This window comes from Lycium barbarum, chromosome 2 (assembly GCF_019175385.1).
Source record: "Lycium barbarum isolate Lr01 chromosome 2, ASM1917538v2, whole genome shotgun sequence".
Classification (NCBI taxonomy): domain Eukaryota; kingdom Viridiplantae; phylum Streptophyta; class Magnoliopsida; order Solanales; family Solanaceae; genus Lycium; species Lycium barbarum.
Window position 1 is genome coordinate 74,523,254 of NC_083338.1, and position 12,685 is coordinate 74,535,938.

General features: G+C 39.3%; 1 long non-coding RNA gene across 1 annotated transcript in view; it reads right to left on the minus strand.

Moving 5' to 3' along the window:
• LOC132620580 (uncharacterized) overlaps positions 1-12,392 on the minus strand; it is a 32,986-nt gene extending 20,594 nt beyond the window's left edge. The window contains exon 1 of the long non-coding RNA XR_009575029.1: positions 12,083-12,392. This is a non-coding gene — a long non-coding RNA (uncharacterized LOC132620580). The remainder of the gene's footprint in view (positions 1-12,082) is intronic.
• Positions 12,393-12,685: the final 293 nt, after the last annotated feature.

The window sequence follows — 12,685 nt, forward strand, 5'->3', positions numbered from 1 at the left end:
CGAATTGCTGTACCTACAGCGAGGCTCCAAAGAGCAGAAGTGTCGGTATTTGGGGGAAATGTATCTGACCCGCTCCTTGCAGGTGATTGCAGGTTGGTGAAGAATGAAGAGGACGGCTTCCGACGATGAGGATGGGGGTGCTAAGAAGGCCCCCAGGCTGTCACCGGGGCCGAGTAGGCAGGGCCCCAGTTACTCGATCGAGACGGGTCCTTCGGAGGATTCCCCGGAGGATAGCTACGATACGGATCCGTCGGAGGACCCATCTACGACTCCTCCAGAGTCTCCGAACCCTGGAGCAGAGGATCCCGTGGAGGATGGCTACGATACAGATATCTCGGAGGATTTGGCGATGACCCCTCCGGAGCTTCTTACCTCCGAGGAGGAGGATAGTCATGAGGCAGGCCCTTCGGAGCATTCTTCTGGGATGACGCAGGAGGAGATTTTCAAGTATGCACCAGCTCTTATTATTAGGGAGAACCTTGATAGCCCGGCCACCTCGGAGAGTGCTATGGATTTCTCCTGTTCTTGGCCTGGGTCACCAGTGGGCCAGGATTTGTCTGATCGTCCATACCCCTCCGATTCGGATGCGGGTGATAATGGAGACCGGGTAGGTAGGGAGCAGACAGGCGTGGATGATAGTGGGCATACCTCTCACGGCAGCTCCCCAGGTCAGACTCGATATTGATTATTTATAAGTGTATGAGTTTTTAGAACTTCCTATGTGTGTATGATATTTGTAAGACGTTGTTCTATGAAGACGACGGAAATTTAAAGGAATTAGAGACCTAGTGACCCAAGGCAAGGGCGACGGAGATGTCCCCACCGTCAGTGTGAGTCTAGAAATCCTGGATGAAAGTAAACAGGAAGGTGCCTCCGATGCTGTTTGAGTTGGGCACGTGTGGTAAGTGTCGACGACATTATAATTCTCATTTGAAGTTATCAGCCCCGTGTGGCTGCGATACGACATGATATGATATGTATGTATGTGTATATGAGTTGGCCCTGTGAGGTATGATTGGTATTTCTGGTGTACAGGTTTTGGATAGTAAGAAATGCAGAGGAAACTCTGCCCAAATTTTTCCAGGAATATGGAGGTTAACATGTAGATTAAGTACAAAAAGGTCCCGCGATACTTGTCAGACTTTAGTTCCTTCTGTCGGTGGCCGAAGAACACCTTGCGGTGACATTTTGTCAGATTCCACCGATTATTTGGAGGCGGAATTCGTGTGACGAAGACTTAAATCCGTGGGTTATCTGTCATCATATGTATATGTGTATGAAAGTGAATGTTTAAGATTCAGAAAGGCGACATGGTAGTGGTACGACTTAGCCGGGGGTGGGACCCGCTACAAAAATTTTCCGAAAATTTGCGAAGACCCCGATTTGCTCTAAAATTTCGTGACAAAGGTCGTGCGGGGCGATCGACGAAATTATATCTTCCCTAACGCGTCGAAATGCATGAAAGTTTCGGAGTTAAGCGTGCTCAGGCCAGAGCAATTCTGGGATGGGTGACTCCCTGGGAAGTAATGCAAAGTTTTGCACAAGTGTAGGTATGATGGACATAAATGAAAATTTGGGGTAATCTAAAGTAAAGGAGAATGTGTGGGGTAATTAGTGCCTTTACAGACACCACATAGTCCGACGCGGATTAAATGGGCAAAAAGCAAAAGGTGCGATACCACTCGGAAAATTTAGCGAATCTGGAGAACAGTCAGCGACGACCCGAATGTTGTCAGGGGAATAGAAAACGCCCAAGTACATCATAAGTTAGTCTGGTATGACGATAGTTGTAAAAAGGAAAAAGAGTATAGATAGTAGGGAAGGAGAGAGATAAGAAGGGCGAGTAAGCAGAATCTTTGAAAAAGTCGATAAGCGACACCCAAGACGATTTGTATGATTGATTCTGAATACGTTCCTGATTGACATATCTCTGTACGATTAACTCCGATTACGAATCTGTCTGACACACCTCTGTATTTCTGACTCCGGATATAAATCCGTCTGGTGTGCCTCTGTACGTCTAGTTTCGATCGCATGTCTGTCTGATACATCTCCGCATGTCTGATTCTAAGTGCGGCTCTGTATGATACATTTCTGTAAGCCTGATTCCGATTTCGAAACCCGTCCGATACCTTTTTATACGTCTGACTCCGATCTCAGGTCTGTCTGACATACTTCCGTGCCCCTGACTTTGACTACGAATCTGTCCGATATACTTCTACGCGTCCGGTTCCAGTCCTGAATCTGTTGGTAAGAAGTGTCTGGAATGAAGTGGGATTATATCGATGTGGTAGAAATCTACGGAGTGTAACAAGAAATGATACGGACTATGACGTCTGGAAAGCGTTCGTCAGTTACAAGAATATAGCTTATGGTTCGACGATTGCGTGGGGTACGAGAAGATATATTATGAAAGCATCTAAATCTGTGATGTGAAAAATTACCTCATAATGTTGGTAAAGAAGCCATGTCGGAAAGTCAGCAAATGACGACTATAAAGAGAACCCTCCCGGAGTAGTATGGCGCCCCATAAGGTCAATTTAACATTCGAGGACGAATGTTCTAAAGGGGGGGAGAATGTTACATCCGACATTTTTGTTTATTCGAAAAATTCAAGACAAATGGACTTGTGATGAATAAGGCCACAATTGGACACTACTTGGTGTGAATGTGTGAGTTATGAAGTCAATGGTATAGAATTACGAAAGGTGGCCAAGGGAAAAATCGGAATTTTGGAAATTTGCCTTATGGATCAATATGTAACCAACAATTTTGGGCTCAAAAAAAAATAATAAGACAAGGCCCATTTGGGAAGGCCCAACCGGCCATAGTGGGTTAAAAATAGCCCAAGCCCACAATTTAATTATGTGGTATATTATAGTGGGATAATTATCAAGAACATTCAAGAAACATAAAGAAAGAACAAGAAAAAAAAAAAAGAGAGAGGTTTCGGGTGGGAGAGAAAGAAAGGAAGAAAAGAAAGAAAAAAAAATTGGAGCCCATTCCTTGGTTCAAAAATTCATCTCTTGTGAGATTTGTACTAAGCACAAGGTGCTCTTCAAGTTGATATAAAGATTGTGGCAAGAAAACAACTTCAACCCCAAGTGAAGAACTTGAAGAAAGGTAAGGATTTCATGATTTTGTTGTGTTAAAAATGATGTATGTATGTTGTAGTGTGTGTGAATGAATGAAAAATATGGAAATTTGGTGTGTTGGAATTTTTGGATGTGTGGCCGAATGCATATAGGGTTATTGCATGATTTTAATGGTTTGAATTCTTGTGTAAGTTAGTTGTAGTGTGGTGGAAATTGTATTAGAAATGAAAGTGGAATGAACTAGTGAAATTTGGAAAATATAGCATGTGGCCGTGTGGTGTGTGTTGGTGTTGGAAGGTGAATTGAATCTTGTTAGCATGTTAATTATGTTGTTATGGAAGATTGGTTATTAAGTTGTTGAAGGAAATTATTGAACTTTGTTATGACTTGTGTATAAGTGAAAATGAAAGTGTTAAGAGGCAAATTATGCTTACGACAATGAACTTGGAATATAAAAATGTGTTGATGAGTTTGCATGTTGAAAGTTAGGAAGGGATTGGAAAAGTAGTGACTTGATGGAAAGTTGAATGTTTGAGAATTTTATGAATATCTTGTGAATATTATGTGAACATGTTATGGATGCCTCCGATGTATGTCGTAATGATTTTGATGGATAATGGCTATGAAAATAATAAGTTTTGGTTGGAAATGTAAGTTTGAAACGAAAGATAATTCGTCGTGTCGAAAGGTGGCTAATAATGCCATAGGGTATGATTTAGTGTTTATTGATGTTTGTTGTTGTTTGGATGTCTCCTCTGGGTTGTGGTGTTGCTAAATTGAGCCGAGCTAAGTCTCGGGGATGTCGTATATATAGAGGAAATGCTGCCGAAATTTCGGTAGGCAATTATGTGTAAAGTTAGAATATTGAAAGAATGGAACTAACCAAATGGAAAACTTGACCATTTCCAGATTTTGGGCGAAATTTGGATTGACGCCAAGAGAGCATAAGGCGCCATCGAGGTATGTGAAGCACTTCTCTACGTTCCTAGGCATGTTCTGGATGTGGTAGGCTCGGCCGCGAGCCTTAGGTCCGACTCCGTTCCCCGGAATTCGAGACGGAAAACCGCTCCAATTCCTTCAATTCAATTGAACCTATTTTCTTACAAATTGCCCTTAAAGTGAGATTTTGTACAAAACTTCCCCAAACGGAGTCGGAACACTTCTGAATGAGTATGGGTTACCTCATAAGGTCAATTAGCAATAATTTACGTATATAGCCTCGGGTTGGTCCGAGGTGGGCCCACAAGGCCCGATACTTCCGGTACGATTTTTAAAATACTTCTGTTTTGGTCCGATCTTCTCCAAAAACTTCTGAACTATTATTTTGTGAATATTATGGATAGTTTTGTGTAATTTATACAATATGATTTCTGAACATCCGAGCGTCCCATTCTGAAAATCTGTCGTGCCTTCCTAACTAGGATATGAGCGCGCGCTATGCATACTATCTGGATATTCTGATTTTGGCTCGCCGTTGGGCACCCTTCTGATTGATCGAGTCTGTATGTTGAGTCTGTAGGTAGGTGGTTTCTCATTTATCGATTCGTGTCTGTCTCAATGCATTCTTTCACTGCGACCCGGGCCAGGTTCTGTTATCGTGCATATTTTCTCTGCATTGTTCACCGCGTCCCTCGGCGTACGGGCCGGGATCTGTATGTCTGTATGATCTGTGTATGGGGATGGCGGCCAGGATGGCATACGATCTGATATGATTCTGTCTGTCCACCGCGTCCCGTACTAAGAGGGCCGGGTTCTGTTACCGCGCCCCCAGACAGGGCCGGGATCTGTATGAATATATGCGTGTGCTATCTGTACTTATAAAGCACACGCCTCTGTATGATTTTTTATGACTCTGTGCTACTCTGCATGCATAATTCTGTCCGTCATACTACTGTCTGTCCGTCTGTGTTACAACTATTTCTGTATGTCCGTATGGCTTCTGCTTCTGTATGTCCGTATGGATTCAGATTCTGCTCGTCTGTCCGTATTATGACTCCGTCTGTCTGTCCGAACTATAATTCTGTTCATTTGTGTGTAACACGATTCTGTATGTCTGTCTGGATCATAACTCTGTCCGTTAGTTTGACTTATGATTTTGCCCGTTATATTTCTGTGACTCTAGTTCGGACTATGTTTATGTCTGTTACGTTTCTGCTTTACATACTCGGTACATTTTCCGTACTGACCCCCGTTCTTCGGGGGCTGCGCTACATGCCCGCAGGTACAGACGCGCCAGGTGACACGCCGCCAGCGTAGGTTCTGACTCTGCCATTCGAAGAGCTCCTTTGACTCGGAGCATATCTTTTGGTATATATTTTCTGTCTTCTGTGTACTCCGTATGTATGTATATTCTGGGTACGGCGGGGCCCTATCCCGTCATATGATTCTGTATGTCTGTAGAGGCCTGTAGATAGATGTGTGGGTTACGGGTTCCGTCTGTATGTTAGCCTTATCGGCTTATCTGTAAATATCTGTGTGTTCAGGTATATGTATATATATGTATGTTACGCGCACGCCGTATTTGTACCGGCCTATTTCTGTACTTCTGTTTTGAAAGGAAAAAAAAAAAAAAAAAAATTTCTGTATGATTCGAACTCGGTCAGGTAGGTACGTCTGGGTACCCAGTTAGGGTACCAGTCGCGGCCCACGGGGTTTGGGTCGTGACACATACCTTTTGGTCGGACTATTTTACACTTGCACGTCCCCTTCCAATGTTAGCGTTTCTACCTTCATTAATATCATAACAATGGCCATTAGTCATTCACATTATCCACATTATCTAGATTTCTCAATTTGTTTCTAATTCACCCATGTTCAAGGTCATAACACCCAAATTCATCCATTCGCCTAAAGTTTCTAGTTCATGATCTTAATACAATTTATAACATGCTCATATCACAACACAACTACATTCATGATTCAATTCAAACTGTTCCTCAAAATGTCACTATTCATCATTCATAACCCATCTTACCATATTTTCTACAATCCATGTTTAATTCTCCAATACCTTAAAAATCATGTAATAATCATGAATCTTACCTTAGAAGTTGTAGGAACAAGCTTTAGTTGATAATACCCCACTTTGAGCAAAACCCTAGTTTTTCTCCATGTGGATTTCTTGACTTGGATGACCTTTGATGATGTTCTTACTCTTGATTCACCTTGTTTTATGTTGTTGATGACTTATTATCCTTGAAAACTTTAATAATAAATGTAGAGAGAGGTTTTAGAGAGAAGGTGTGTAATGTGGAAATGAAATAAAACAAGTGTTGGTCCCTTTATTTAATGAATTGCAAAATCTGTGCTGCGGTGAACAGTGGTCGTCCATGGAGGTTTACGGTCCGTATTCCAGTTTACGGACCGTCCCTCGTGGTCGTCTTCAACCCTAAGCAGAACCAGAAACTTTGGCTGCATGCATGGTGATTTACGACCATGGTTTACGGGCCGTAAATCACTTTACGGTCCGTCCACAGGTCGTTTTTAACCATTTACTCGACTGGCAGAAAGTTGAAGTTTTTGCATGCCACTTTACGACTGCCAGTTTACGGACCGTATTCCATTATACGGTCCGTATTTTGCACTTTACGACCACTGGAAAGTTTTGCCAACTTTCAACTTTTCATATTTCTCGACTTTTCATTCTAATCATTCTCGTCCATATACACACATTGCTCATGAAACATTATACAATCGCACTCCTCGCACACATCACTAGTTCGTTTACTTGCGTACCAACGGAAAATTTTTCGAGGTGTAACAATCCTGGTGCTATCTGCCCAACTGATTAGTGGTAACTGCCCAACTGGCCGTAGCACGGTGGTAACTGTCCGTTCGATTATCGCCCGATGGTAGAGCGCAACTGCCCAACTGATCAGTGGTAACTGCCCAACCGACTGTAGCTCGGTGGTAATAACTGCCCAACCAGCCGTAGCATGGTGGTAAATACATAACTGCCCAACTGGTCATACACCAAGGGAAAATACATAACTGCCCAACTGGCCATAGACCAGTGGTAAATAAATATCTGCCCAACCGGCCGCAGCCCAGTGGTAACATCTGCCCGACTAGTCGTAGACCGGTGGTAATTGTAATCACCATCATGACCTTGTCTCCCTGAGTAATCTCTATATACTTCTCATGGCCATCATTTGTTCGTTATAGCATACACGATCACATAAGTCTTATAAGCACAGTTCTGGGCCATAAGGACCTCTTGCCGCTTAACTGAACATTAACCAGACTCTGAGATCAATCATAAGCATCTCTTCTAGCATCAAATACCTTATTGGGGATCCTCTGCTAGTACTCTATTTATGTCCCACAAGACATTACCTAAGTACACATTTCTAAACGCATCAGAGTGACATAAGGTCGGTAAACCTCCGATTAACATTATGGAACTATCATCATGAACATATCTCACCGTGAAGGAACATGATCATAAGATGAGATCAACAATAATGAATAACATCTATAGTCATGAAACGAGTTCAATGATATCATAGGAACATCGGGAACTATAAGCTTTGGTACTTTTAGAAACAGGGTTATTGAAGATATCATGTATAGGTTCACAACAAAGGAATCATGCCTTAAGAAAGAAAGGTTTAGCCTTAACATACCTGGAAACTCACTTCTCGACTTTCCAACCTACCTCTTGTCTTGCAATTTATTTAAGATCATTCGTAGTCTCGTAATCTACATATAAAACCATTCATACTATTGTTAGGCTCACCATCATACACTTGTCTCAAGCCTTTAATTAAAATCCTTTTAGATTCTTTCGAAATTCGGGCAGCATCTCCCTGTTTATGTGCCTAGCCCTAAATCACAATACCAACAAAACAACAACAATAGCAATACTAATATCAACAACATCATCATCAATACCAAAATATTTCATAAAACATCCCACATGATGTTTTTCAACATACAACAACAATATACACTTCCTTTCTTCCCAATCAAGGAGAGTAATCTCACCAACACCATTAGATACCATCCATATACATGTAAATCAGCCCAATCACACAGCCACAACATGCTCAAAACAGTCCATAACACAACAACTACAACACAACACTTTATGACCTTTCCTCCATAACTATTTTCACTTTTAAGACTTGCTAATCCTTCAAATCAACTCAAAATAAGAGATAGGATGAAGAACATACCTTATAATTGAAGAAATCTAGCCACACCAACTTTATTCAAGACCAAACTCACAACAACATCAAGTAGAAGCAAGAACAATCACCTTTTACGGACTAGTTTGGTGTAATCTTATTAAATTCTTGATTTAATGGGCTATAAATGTTTGGGGGATGTGTTGGGAGATTTCAAGAACTCATGAGAGTGTAAAATTCTGAAAAAATGGGGTTGATGTGGGGGGGGGGGGGGGGGGGGGGTTTATATCCTTTATAAGTCGGTTCCACCTTCTTTCCCAAGTGGGACCCGCGGAAGCCATTTGGCAGTTTGAGGGGTTATCTTAAAATGGCCATACCTCCCTACTCCAATATCGTTTTGACGAGCGGTTTGTTGTGTTGGAAACTAGACTCGACGAACTTCATTTTAGGCTTTTGAAACACCTTAAAACTCCTAATATACCCGGAGATATACCTCTCCAAAGTTGACCCAAAATTCTATCCAAAATTCTGCCAGCTTTTTTCCAAATTTTCGACAAACTTATTTTCTTCGATTTGCTTGATCCCGGAATCTTCCGAAACTGACCATACATGATATTTATCATTAATCATACTTGATAATGATCATGCCCTTTGGTTGCAAGGTTATCCTTCCCGGTTACGACTTAAGAGATCGTAATTTATCCTTTACTTCATTGCTACGTACTTCCCATGGCTGTACCTTTCAAAACTTCACATATACTAAAAGATATTCTTTCTCCAATCCTCCCATGGCTTATTATATGAACTTAAACCCTCTTAACCATAAGATAAACACATATCATCTCACATACCTCCTGAAAGGTAGCTCGAATCTCAACATACGAGACTACGGGGTGTAACACTTTTAATATGACTGAGTTCTTTAATAAATAAGAACCAGTTCCTTTACAATGAATCCTTAACTGGCAATTGGGATATGTGTGCAGCTTTCAGTTTTTAACATCTTGGACCATCTTCAATCTTCATGTGGTCAATATGTTGTCTGTGCCTGATATATCTGATGTTGGCACATGATCTATATATGATCTTAATCTCCCCCCTTTTGACATTATCAAAAATAAGTATGTCAACATGATCCAGTGTATTTCGATCAATATCAAACTCATGGTCACTCGGGTTGCATTATCATGAACATTACAAGAGTTCTAATAGCATAATCTAGAAGCGTAACTATATAAAATTACTTGGCTTAAGCTTTGGAAGCTCTTATAAGGCCTATGACAAGATCTCAAATAAAGAAACATCTAAACAAGCTAATTGGGTTTCAATTGCAAAGAAGAAATACGTTATACCTACTCAAGTAAGTACAACAAAAATCTCTCTTAGACGTGTTAAACATATGACATAAGCTAGATGAAGCTAATGTATTAAAGATTTAATCGGCAGGTGATAAATGAAGGTTTACACGTAATACATTAATCTAAACTATTTAGATAGCACACAAGCCATAAAAAAAGGACTTGCGCGTTCTTCGTGTAGCGGAAGCGGAATTTTGAAGTAAACCGCGACTGGAATTACTGATCGATGGTGATTGCCACGGTATATCAGAGCAACCCCTAAACCACAGTTTAAACCCTAATTCTTTATTGTAGAGAGGAGAAGAGCGTAGAAAAATACTGCAGAAGTAGATTTTATTTTACACCGTAAGTGTACTTATATAGGAAATATTACGGTTAACCTTAATAAGTGTACTTATACAAGAAATATTACGGCTAACCTTAATTACCCTAATGGGCCTTAAGCACCCCTTATGAGTGGACCCAATTTCGTACAATATCATTAATAAAAATAATATAAGTACGTAATGTATGTAATGCAAATTTGAAATGGTATTAACTTTTTGTCAATTATATTATAGGCTTGAAAACATCTTTGTGTCTTGGATTTATACAGTCTTACTGAACCTCTTCATATTACAACTTTCTCAATGCATTTTTACTTGTTCAATATATTAATTTTTTTTTTCTTTTAAGGAGAGTGCAAACTGCACTGTGAACAAATAAAAAAAATGAAGAAAGTAATATTTTTATCACACAATCAAATGAGATTTTTTTGTAGTTTGTCAATAGGTACACATTGCTTTGTTAGCTTCTAATAAAATACCCTGTTTTTTCTCCGAAGTAACTTCACAAGTAAAAGTTGGAAACATGAAATAACGTTAGAATCAAGGATTTGTGACAAATGTGGGTAAGGAATCGCTTTTGTTAGAGAGCGTTTTACTCGTCAATGTGGGACTTTTCGGTGTGAATTCAGATGTAGTCGGATACCAATGCGAGTACCAAATACCGGGTGAAAAACCAAAAAAAAGGAAAAGAAAAACTCTAAACCAGTACAAAAGGAATGAGATTGACTTGGGATAACACTCATTGTATATGAAGAAAGATGGTCTATGGGAAAAAACTTTACTTAAATGAAATCTCAAAATTTTTAAACAACGGACATTTTCTTTAACATCAAGGAAAAATAACCATAAAAGTCAAATACTGAAAGTAGAACCCATTAGGTGCAAAATGACACGATTTTGGATTTTGTGTTCAACGTATCATCTAGGCAACGGTTAAAACAAAGGTTATTCATTACGAATCTTAAATCATTTTAATATACACAACCATTCACAAGAATTTCCTCCTTTTTATTTATTATTATTATTATTTTATTGGAATTTTTTAAATAAGTAGGCTAACTAGTTTGTTAATTAAGGATTTTTTAATAATTTAACTTTTAAGTTAAGGTATTCCTGCTTTTAATATATATATAGAGCTACCAACTTTTTCGGTAATAGAGCTATCCACCGTGTATATAATACGACAGGAATATATATAGCTACCAACTTTCCAAGTAGTAGGGCCATCCAACGTTAATATAGTATGGCAGGAATAGTGATATGCATTACAGTAAATGATTAAGGTTAGTGGGGATTCTGGTTCATTAACTTATCGAGTCATTTCACATGATTCTTATGAAGTCGTTCACTTGTTCGCTTGTGGAATTGATTCATTCAATAGCATATGACATATGAATTACTCATGTGACAGAACCTGACATTCTTGCTAGACGGGGAGTTCTATACAACCATATGGATATCTTGATACAGTACAAATGATATCGCATGAAAGAAACAACTATGTACGAATAGAAGACTCGCAAAACTTCATTCCTTGGAACTCGTATAGATAAAGGAACTTATGACAGGGCTTCATGTCGCTGAATATGATATGAACATATGCACTTACTATTCTACGATCCTCGTGTGGCACCTTTCGAACCTTCTAATCCTCTGGACCATCTACTTTTGGGAAAGACCACGATCATCTAGGTCAACGTGATTCATCTTAAAGGATGCTCAACAACCCAATAATGGTAATCTGGATACTGTTGACATGATTCACCTTTTGTTATGCTCTATAACCCCTCAACATTAATTACTTGAACACTAGCCATATGATTCAACTTGAGTAACATTCTATAACCCAATAGCGGTACTTTAGAAACTATCATCCTGATTCATCTTAAATAGAGTTCATACCCCCATCAACAGTCACCGGAAAACTACCAATATAATTCATCTTAATCACACTCTATAACCCCTTCAACATTACTTTAGAAACTCGACCCTAGAAATGAAACCGTTGAATGAATTACCGATTCGTAAACATATGGCGTATCTCTTACTCGACCTATGGAATCAATGGCATCGATTTGATATGCTTTTATGAACTTTAGATTTCATAACTCGTATAAAGAAACAATAAACGAAAATCGTGCCGTAGCGACAAAAGAAATAATAGCCTTAGATACCTCGGGTCCGAGATTATGACTTGAGGTGGAATTTCAATCATCTCCACTTAACGTTGGTTTACTTTCACTTCACAGCTTGTTTCTAACGAGTTCCCTTCTAGACTTGGTTAGGGAGTTGCTTCACTGGAGTGTAGAGAATTGGTGTTGCCTTTGTAACGTTTATGGCATAGGTATATAAAGGATATGAAAGCTACAATTCTTATTCTAGATACTGGAACATGACGGAGGATTTTTTTCTTCTTCTTAATTTCTCAATCAATAGTTGGCGAGATATCCTAAAAGTGAATTAATTACTTCAAAAGGAAGAACTTTACAATGACCTCCCTAATTATACAAGTAAAATGACAGCTGGGAACTTCTAGTCTATTTTAACTAACTTCATATTGAAGTAATTGTAATGAAACATCTATAGAATATTCTGCTCAGGCAGTGGAAAGTTAAAATACATAGATTTGACATATGTAATTAATATCAACTAATGCCCGTGTTTGCTGAAAATAAAGTCGGTCTATATCATATAATAACAATTTTATCTACTAAATGGATAATTATTATACATGATAAATAAATAAATTCACTAATTAATTTAATTATAATAAATAT